The sequence below is a fragment of the Manis javanica genome, chromosome 12 (assembly GCF_040802235.1).
Source record: "Manis javanica isolate MJ-LG chromosome 12, MJ_LKY, whole genome shotgun sequence".
NCBI lineage: Eukaryota > Metazoa > Chordata > Mammalia > Pholidota > Manidae > Manis > Manis javanica.
In genome coordinates this window covers 94,029,091-94,040,000 of record NC_133167.1, presented here as the reverse complement: position 1 = coordinate 94,040,000, position 10,910 = coordinate 94,029,091, and the positions used below count along the sequence as shown (strand labels likewise).

Sequence of the window (10,910 nt, the reverse complement as noted above, 5' to 3'; positions counted from 1 at the left end):
TGATCAGAAAATATGTGGGTTACCTCTGAACAGAAGCTTTATGACAGCCCCTTCCCATATTTCTGCAGTCAGGGAAGCATCTGCCTAGGTCCTTGAGTGACTGCTCTTGATGGATAGATGAGTTGGGTGTTTTAAGCCAAAAAAGGGTTCTAAACAGCTCATCATAAGAAATGTTGACTACCTAGATCATGAAAAAGTAAAAGGAATGATCATATTCTATTAGAATATAACTTCTTACTGTGTGAGTTTGTCCTATTTTTTTCTTCATAAACAAGAATATTTTTCTCCGTACTGTAGATATATTATAACAACATTGGGAGAATGAATACAGTTCTGCATCCCACTTTTATAAAAGATAATTTAATGTCATAAGCCAAGAAGCAACTTTTGCCCGTGGTCTTCTCCAAGCTTCTCAAATAAATATAATTGCCTTACTCCCTAAATTTCACAGGGCTTGAAATGTTTTATATTCTCTCAAAGTATTATAGTGACTTAAGTACTCTTGGTAGATTCTGAATTTCTAAAGAAGAAACATTTCATATGCATCTCAGCTTATATATAATAGGTCTGACCATGTTCAATGAATAAATGAAAAATGAAACTCTAATCAATTGAACAACAGTTTTTATGTTTAATATTTTTTACTAATTTAGGAATTGACATAAAACAAACTGCACATATTTAAAGTGTGCAATGTGATAAGTTTTGATACATGTATGTACCTGGGAAAACCATGAAAACACTTAAGGTAATGAACATACTCATCACCACAAAGTTTCCTTGAGCCCCTCTGAAAGCCATTCCATACAACTTTAAGTCTTTCTTAATGCCATTGTTCTGGAAATGGTTATACAAGTGTCTCATTTGGTGAAAATTCATCTAACTGTATACATACATGTATTTTTCTCTGTATATTTCAATTAAAAAATCCATTTTGCTTTCAGACAATTGTCTGGCTATTTACTTTAAACCACTTAAAAATTCAGAGCTAGGGAGGCAGGGAAAAAGATGGCGGTATGAGAAGTGAGGCAGAAACCTCCTCCCAAAACTACATATAACACAAAAATACAGCAAACACAACTAACCCTGAAAGAGTGACCTAAAGATTGCAACAGACTGCCTACATCTGGGGAAAAGAGAAGACTTAACAGAAAAGGTAAAGCAGCAAAGCCACTTTCCGGTGGGACCCAAGCCCTCCCCCCAACCCAGCTCACAGACAGGAGGAAGAGAAATGAAGCAAGGAGGGAGTAGGAGCCCAGGAATGCTAAATACCCAGCCCTGGAGATCTGCTCCTGGAGCACAAACCCACATTACATGGTGCTCTGGAGATTATTTGGAGAGACTGAGATTCCAGCTGCTTGTGAAGAACAGGTATGCACAACCAGCTGCTCCAGGACAAAAGAAAGGTAGGCACTTTGACAGACTTCCCAACAGTGAGAGGAGTGCTAAAAGGGCAAAGATTACACAGAGCTTGCTTATCAGGAGAAAGGGCAGGTGGACCAAATTGTCCCAGCACACTCAGCCCAGCAATGCAGCCCCAAGGCCTCCCAACTGTGATACACAGCCTGCCACTTCTTCCTCCTGGCAGGCACAGGTCTGCACACCTGCTGCCCCCACCATTGCACCAGGCCAGCCAGAGGGTGGCTCCACCTATGGCAGTTACAGGGGCATAATGCAGAGGCTCCTCCCAGGGTGCTCAGCCCACTGGACCTGGTAGTGGAGACAAGCAGTACAGCCAGGAAGGAGGAAAGAGCTGGCAGACACTGGGACCACTCACCTGCAATCCCCACCATTGCTCCAGGTGCTGGGCAGCTCCAGAGAGTAGAGCTTCTGGGCACCAGAGGGAATTGCCTATACAAAGTTATTATTCCATAGGAAGCAATAGAAATATGAGATGGCAAAAAAATTTCTACAAACAAAAATTCAGCAGACACCAGAAGGAGGGCTAAGTGAAACTGATACCACCAATCTTCTTGATAAAGATTTCAAAATAAATATCATAAACATGCTCAAAGAGCTACAAAAAAAATTCAAGACCTCAGGGAGAACTTCAAGAAAGAGGTAAATACTTTGAAAAATACAGTATCTGAAATGAAACATAAAATGCAGGGAATTAAAAGCAGATTAGATGAGGTAGAGAAGGCAGTAAATGAAATAGAAATTAGAGAACAGAAATACAGAAGCTGTGGCACAGAGAAAAAAAAGGATTTCTAAGAATGAAAGAATAAGAAAACTGTGCAATCAATTCAAATGGAACAATATTTGCATTATAGAGGGAGGTACCAGAAGAAGAAGAAGAGAGAAAAAGGGATAGAAAGTATCTTTGAGGAAAAAACTGCTGAAAACATCCCCAATATGGGGAAGGAAATAGTCTCTCTCAGGCCACAGAAGTTCACAGATCTCCCAACACAAGGGACCCTAGGAAGACAGCACCAAGACATATAATAATTAAAATGGCCAAGATTAAGGACAAGGAGAAAGTATTAAAAAAAGCCAGAGAGAGAAAAAATATCATGTATGAGGGAAAGCCAATCAGGATATCCGCAGACTTCTCAGCAGAAACCTTACAGGCCAGAAGGGAGTGACATGCAATGAAACAGAAGGGCCTTGAACCAAGAATATTTTACCCGAGAAGACTATCATTTAAATTTGAAGCAGGGATTAAACAATTTCCAGATAAGCAAAAGTTGAGGGAATTTACCACCCACAAACCATCTCTACAGTGAGAGAGTAAAGGGACTGCTCTAGATGGAAGTGCTCCTAAGGCCAAATAGCTATCACCAGAGAAAATAAAACCACAGTAGAGGGTGTAGACCAATTAATTACTAAGCAGATACAAAATTAAATCAACTACCAAAAAATCAGTCAATGGATACACAGAGTACAGAATATGACACCTAACATATAAAGATTGGAGGAGAAAGAAAAAGAAGGGAGAAAAGAAAAAGAATCTTTAGATAGTGTTTATAATAGCATAATAAGTGAGTTGTTAGACTGTTAGATAGCAAGAAGCTGCCCTTGAACCTTTGATAACCACAAATCTAAAGCTTGTAATGGCAATAAGTACATATATTTTGATAATCACCCTAAATGTAAATGGACTGAATGTACCAATCAAAATACACAAAGTTACAGAATGGATAAAGAAGCAAGACCCATCTATATGCTGCCTACAAGAAACTCACTTCAAACCCAAAGACATACACAAACTGAAAGTGAAGGGATGGAAAAAGATATTTCATGCAAATAACAGACAGAAAAAAGCAGGAGTTGGTGTACTTGTATCAGACAAAATAATTTAAAAACAAAGAAAGTAACAAGAAACAAAGAAGGACATTACATAATGATACAGGGGTCAGTCCAACAAGCGGATATAACCATTATAAATATCTATGTACCCAATATAGGAGCACCTAAATATGTTAAACAAATACTAACAGAATTAAAGGGGGAAATAGAATGCAATGCATGCATTTTAGGAGACTTCAACACACCACTCAATCCAAAAGACAGATGAACCAGAAAGAAAATAAGTAAGAAGACAGAGGCACTGAACAATACATTAGAACAGATGGGCCTAACAGACATCTACAGAACACTCCACCCAAAAGCAACAGAATACATATTCTTCTGAAGTATACATAGAACATTTTTCAGAATAGATCACATACACAGCCACAAAAAGAGCCTCAGTAAATTCAAAAATATTGAAATTGTGCCTTCTTAGACAACAAAGGTAGGAAACTAGAAATAAACTATTCAAAGAAAACAAAAAAGCCCACAAAAACATGGAGGTTTAACAACATGCTCCTAAATAATCAATGGATCAATGACCAAATAAAAACAGAGATCAAATGATATATGGAGACAAATGAAAGCAATAACTCAACACTGCAAAATCTGTGGGACACAGTGAAGGCTGTGCTAAGAGGGAAGAATATTGCAATACAGGCTTACCTTAGGAAAGAACAATTCCATATGATCAGTCTAAACTCACAATTAATGAAACTAGAAAAAGAAGAACAAATCAGGCACAAAGTCAGTAGAAGGAGGGACATAATAAAGATCAGAGCAGAAATAAATAAAGTCAAGAATAAAACAATACAAAGAATTAACGAAAGCAGGAGCTGGTTCTTCAAGAAAATTAACAAAATAGATAAACCTCTAGCCAGACTTATCAAGAAAAAAAAGAGAGTCTACACACATAAAAAGAATCAAAAATGAGAAAGGAAAAATCATTATGGACATCACAGAAATACAAAGAATTATTAGAGAATACTATGAAAAATTATGTGTTAACAAATTGGATAACCTAGAAGAAATGGACAACTTTCTAGAAAAATACAACCTTCCAAGACTGACCCAGAAAGATACAGAAAATCTGAACGGACCAATTACCAGCAATAAAATTGAACTGGTAATCAAAAAAATACCTAAGAAAAAAATACCTAAGAACAAAATCCCTGTAACAGATGGCTTCGCTGCTGAATTTTATCAAACTTTTAGTGAAGACCTAATACCCATCCTCCTTAAAGTTTTCCAAAGAGTAGAAGAAGAGGGAATACTTCCAAACTCATTCTATGAGGCCAGCATCACTGTAATACCAAACCAGGCAAAGACACACGAATTACAGACGAATATCCCTGATGAACATAGATGCAAAGATACTCAACAAAATATTATCAAACCAAATTCCAAAATACATCAAAAAGATCATACATCATGATCAAGTGAGATTTATTCCAGGGATGCAAGGATGGTACAACATTCGAAAATTCATCAACATCATCCACCATATCAACAAAAAGAAAGACAAAAATCACATGATCATCTCAATAGATGCTGAAAAAGCATTTGAAAAATTTCAACATCCATTCATGATAAAAACTCTCAAAAAATGTGTATAGAGGGCAAGTACCTCAATATAATAAAGACCATATATGACAAACCCACAGTCAACATCACACTTAGCAGCAAAAAGCTGAAAGTTTTTCCTCTAAGATTGGAAACAAGACAAGGATGCCCACTCTCCCCACTTTTTTCAACATAGTTCTGAAGGTCTTAGCCGCAGCCATCAGACAACACAAGAAATAAAAGGCATTCACATTGGTAAGGACGAAGTTGAGCTGTCATTGTCTGCAGATGACATGATATTGTACATGAAAAACCCTAAAGAATCCACCCCAAAACTACTAGAACTAATAACTGAATTCAGCAAAGTTGCAGGATACAAAATTAATACACAGAAATCTGTTGCCAAGGAGGTGAAAGACCTGTACCCTGAAAACTACAGGACACTCATAGAAAAATTAAAGAAGACACCAATAAATGGAAATATGTCCTGCGCTCATGGAATAGGACGAATTAATGTTGTCAAAGTGGCCATCCTAAATAAAACAAATTTGATAACCTAGAAAAAATGGGCAACTTCTAGAAAAATACAACCTTCCAAGACAGACCCAGGAAGATACAGAAAATCTGAACAATTACCAGCAATGAAACTGAATTGGTAATCAAAAACATACCTAAGAACAAAATCCCTGGACCAGATGGTTTCACCACTGAATTTTATCAAACATTTTAGTGAAGACCTAACACCCATCCTCCTTAATGTTTTCCAAAAAGTAGAGAAAAATACATGCCTAGAGTAATGTATAGATTCAATGCAATCCTTATCAAAATACCAACAGCATTCTTCAATGAACTAGAATAAATAATTCTAAAATTCATATGGAACCACAAAAGACCTTGAATAGCCAAAGCAATCCTGGGAAGGAAGAACAAAGCTGGGTGGGTTATGCTCCCCAACTTCAAACTACTACAAAGCCACAGTAGTCAAAACAATTTCGTACTCGCAAAGGAACATACCCATAGATCAATGGAACAGAATAGAGAGTCCAGACATAAACCTACACATATATGGCCAATTAATATATGATAAAGGAGCCACGGATATAGAAGGGGAAAATGACAGCCTCTTCAACAACTGGTGCTGGAAAAACTGGACAGCTACATGCAAGAGAATGAAACTGGATTATTGTCTAACTCCATATGCAAAAGGAAATTCAAAATGGATCAAAGACCTGAATGAAAGTCATGAAACCATAAAACTCACAGAAGAAAACATAGGCAAAAATCTCTTGAATATAAACATGAGCAACTTTTTCCTGGACACACCTCCTCGGGCAAGGGAAACAAAAGCAAAAATGAACTCATGGGACTACATCAAACTAAAAAGTTTTTGTACGGCAAAGGACATCATCAACAAAAAAAAGACATCCTACAGTATGGGAGAATATATTTGTAAATGACTTATCCCATAAGGGATTAACATCCAAAATATATAAAGAACTCACATGCCTCAACACCCAAAAAGCAAATAACCCGATTAAAAAATGGGCGAAGGATGTGAATAGACACTTCTCTAAAGAAGAAATTCAGATGGCCAACAGGCACATGAAAAGAAGCTCCACATCACTAGTCATCAGGGAAATGCAAATTAAAACCACAATGAGATATCACCTCACACCAGTAAGGATGGCCACCATCCAAAAGACAAACAACAACAAATGCTGGCAAGGGGAACACTCCTACACTGTTGGTGGGAATGTAAATTAGTTCAGCCATTGTGGAAAGCAGTATGGAGGTTCCTCAAAAAACAAAAATTAGAAATACCATTTGACCTGGGAATTCCACTCCTAGGAATTTACCCTAAGAAAACAAGATGCCTGATTCAAAAGACATATGCACCCCTATGTTTAATGCAGCACTATTTACAATAGCCTAGATATGGAAGCAACTTAAGTGTCCATCAGTAGATGAATGGATAAAGAAGATGTGGTACATATACACAATGGAATATTATTCAGCCATAAGAAGAAAACAAATCCTCCATTTGCAAGAACATGAATGGAGCTAGTGAAATAAGCTAGGCAGAGAAAGACAGGTACCAAATGATTTCCCTCATTTGTGGAGTATAACAATGAAGCAAAACTGAAGGAACAAAACAGCAACAAAAAACTCACAGACTCCAAGAAGTGACTAGAGGTTACCAAAGGGGAGGAGTGGGGGAGGTCGGGTGGGGAGGGAGGGAGAAGGGGATTAAGGGGCATTATGATTAGCACACATAATGTAAGGGGGTCACGGGGAAGGCAGTATAGCACAGAGAAGACAAGTAGTGACTCTATAGCATCTCTTACTACGCTGATGGACAGTGACTGCAATGGGGTGGAAAGAGACTTGATAATATGGGTGAATTGCTCATGTGAAACCTTCGTAAGATTGTATATCATTGATATCTTAATTTTAAAAATTAAATAAATATAAGTCAGGGAACATGTAAAAAAAATTGCATCAAGAGAAACAAAAAAGAAAATCAAAGCTGAGCAGAATACCCTTTTCATATCTTTTTATAGTTTTGTATCTCCCAGTATTGTTTTACCTACCGTACAGAGAAAAATGTTAGTATTTATGAAGAAAAAAATAAGGCAAACTCACATAGTAACATGTTATCTTCTAATAGAACATGACTGATGGCTTTTCTTTTTCATTATCTAGATAGTCGATATTTCTTATGATGAGCTGTTTCATCCCCATTTTTGGCTTAAAGGCAGAATATTGTGCTATTCCCATAAAGAACAGATATCATTCAATCAGTGCCTTCTAGTGGACACCTAGGCACTGGAGGTCACTAGGTTCAAAGCTGAGTTGAGTTACTACTTCAAGGCAGTATCCCCATTGAATTAGAATATAGAGTAGTGTGTACAGAAACTGTTAAGGGAGTTTTAGCTCAGAAGAAATTTAACTGAGCATTTCTTAATAATTTTAATAAGATAATGTCAAATACCACATGATACAGTAATCAGAGACAAATAGAGTCCATTTGCTCTCAGTAAAGATGTTATCTATCAGGACAGCAAGTCCGTGCCTCACTGGTCTGCCAAGAGAAAGGAAACTCATTTTACCAGCTGTAGATTTGTGTGCTTATTAGATATTCAAAGTGAAATCAAGGATGAATATGTCAGCAGCAGCCTCCAAGTAGCACAACTATAATGACATATGAGCATTATGGATATCTCAATGAATGGATAGGAACAGAAATTATGTAAAGAGTCGAGGAAGAATGCCGCGTGATCCCTCATGCATAACAGTGTGTGATTCCTATTCTGACCTTACCTTCCTTCTCTAATGACCTGGCTGTTTTATTGTTATTGTTACTCATTAAGACAATTCTCAGCTACTACATTTGTTAGAAGTATTTGGACAAACTGAAATTTCCTGACTCATTACTCCTTCGTTAATCAGCTGGAATGTTTAGCCAGTTTTCATGGGGTTCTCTGTGTGTGCACTCATTGGAAAAACCTGCTTATCACAGAATAAAATCTTTCTGAATGATTCACGGTATTTATAAGCCTTAGAACCAAGGTAACAGCAATTTGAAGCCACGCTGATATTTGGACAGTTAAGCTCTCAAAACACACATACCTAACAAAAGGAACAGGATTCCAAAAACAAAGACGAAAAAAGGAGCCAAATATATGTGCCAATATAGTTTTTAAAAAGGAGCAATATAGAATGACAAGGTAAAGGAGAGAGGCGCTTGGGGAAGAGAAAGGAGAAGCAAAAGGGAACAAATATATATTGAGTGATTAACACAGGCTTCATGTAAGTTAATGCAAAAGAAGCTAGAGATGGGGAGGGAGAAAAGGAGACAAAGATTTAAAAGGGATTTGTTAGAGATAAAAAATAGAAGAAAGGAAGAGCTAAAAATATATAATTTTATGCTTGCTATTAATTTATATCTTCTAATTGGGACTCCAGACTAGATTTATGCACTCTAACATTGTTCATACGATTTGTATGTACACATTAGTCAATCATTAATGGAAATTAGACTTCGACAACTTCTAACTGCAACTGAAATTTCCTTGAACCTGTTTAAAATTCAGAATAATACCAAAGAAGGCTAAAAACTTTCTGTACAAGTCTTGTCCTGTATTATGTTGGAGTTTAATATATTACATTCATTTCCACTGTAATGGGAAATTATTAAAAAGGAAATTGTCAGTGAGCCCTGCTTGTGTGAAAAATACATCTCAAAATGAATGCATGAGAAATAGGGATCTTCACCTCAAAACTGAATTATATTGCACGTAGAAGTGGCAAACGAGTCAAGAATTACCCAAAGCTGGGCAAGCCACTGTCCACTGTGTTTCTTAAAGTCTCGCTAACCCGCCTTCCAGAGCAGTAGCAAACTTGGAGACTCTAACACAGCTAAGGCATTTAAATCAAGGCACGTCAGCACAGGTGACCTGGGACAATCATTCTCCCTGTCCTGGGAAACTGAGAAGAGGTACTTGAGCCAAACAGGAGTGGCACAGCCCTAGAGGGAAGATTCTCAGATTTCTCCTTCTTCCCTTCCCCTCAAACCTTTGGATTTACAGCTTTCTTCTCTCCTATCACCTCCTTATCAGTACACTGCTGGCAAACCCCTCCTCCTTGTATGAGGAAGAGCTGGTGCCGAGGTTTGCTGCACCATGACTTAGTTTCACAGGCCTGAATGGAGCATGCGGGCATGGCAGTGGCATACTGGAGCGGCCACTAGCCTTGGCGATCAGAGCTGCCGAAACAGCGCTATTTCTTCGCCGCCTCCCCATCTTCCCTGTACCGCCACAGCCGCATATCTGAGCTGTGACTACAACTTGCTGGTTGGTCTCTGTTCCCCCGGCCTTCCTCACACTCCCCAAATCTACCTCCTCTAATATACCCAGAATGCTGGGCGTGTCAGCACCGCTTCTCCGCGGATTCTCTTGCTGGAGATGCTGAGCGCTCCATTGTAAAAGGGGACTGCAGAGACCGCCTGGCCTGCGTGTCGCTCCCGGCCTGCTGGCTGTAACTTGTTATTTTCCTTCCATGAACTTAGGAAAGGCAGTTTAGAACCTCTACTTCATGCCAATATTGGGCGATTTTCCTATAATGTCCGTTCGATAACACCCACTCTCTGTTCAAAACCTTTTGGGGGGCCTCTACTCTCTATGGGATAAAGCTTGCACCCCTCAATCTGGCATTCAGAACCCCATGACCTGGTCCCGGCCTGTCTTTCCAGTGTATATCCTATAACTACCACTCTCAGCATCACCCAAAGAACGCTATCCACCTTTCCCTGAGCGGGCCCTGTATATAGCTCCTCATTCAGGTCCTCACTGAAGCCAGAAGCCTGGCCTCTCTCATCGAGATGCGCTACTCTCACCTTCTGCTTCCCAAATCTCACCTGATCTTCACACTGGAGCACAGCTTCCTCCTCCTCCATAAAGACCTCAAAGACAGCTCTAGATAAAAGTATCTCTCCCAGTATTTCTGTACACTGCGTATCATTTACCTCTATCACTCTCAGGGCATTTTTCTTGATACCATCTTGAACTCTCAACTCTTTGTACGTTCCCAAGTAGATGAGGAATTCCTGGAGGGCAGGAATGGAAGTTTGACCCTTCTGTCTCTCTGTACATCATAGTGCTTAGGACAGTGCTGAATACAGAGCAGTGACTCTGTGATTGACTGTAGAATCAATAAGCTCTTTCCTCGGCTCATTCTGCAAGACAGCCATATTTTACTCCAGACAGACTGGTCCCCAAATCTTTGGTCATAAATCATAAATACCTTGCTGGGGGTCAAGAGGCACTCAGAGGAAAGCACACCTAAGACTGAGCGTTTACAGTTGTGATTTGTAAATCATGATTTCCTTCCCCAGCAGAGGCCTGTTTTAGAGATATACCCTCGGCAGGAAATAGTCACATTCTTATAACTAAAAATAAACATAAGTCATAAATTGTTCTATGTAAGTCCTCATATAAATACCACAGAAGACACAGTATTAAAAAAGAGAGCACAAAACATTGCTTTAAATTTCAAAG

General features: G+C 38.6%; 1 protein-coding gene across 4 annotated transcripts in view; it reads right to left on the bottom strand.

Moving 5' to 3' along the window:
* The window catches only part of TRMT9B (tRNA methyltransferase 9B (putative)), a 47,552-nt gene that overhangs the window by 19,762 nt on the left and 16,880 nt on the right, over positions 1–10,910 (bottom strand). The gene's annotated exons all lie outside the window — the stretch shown is intronic.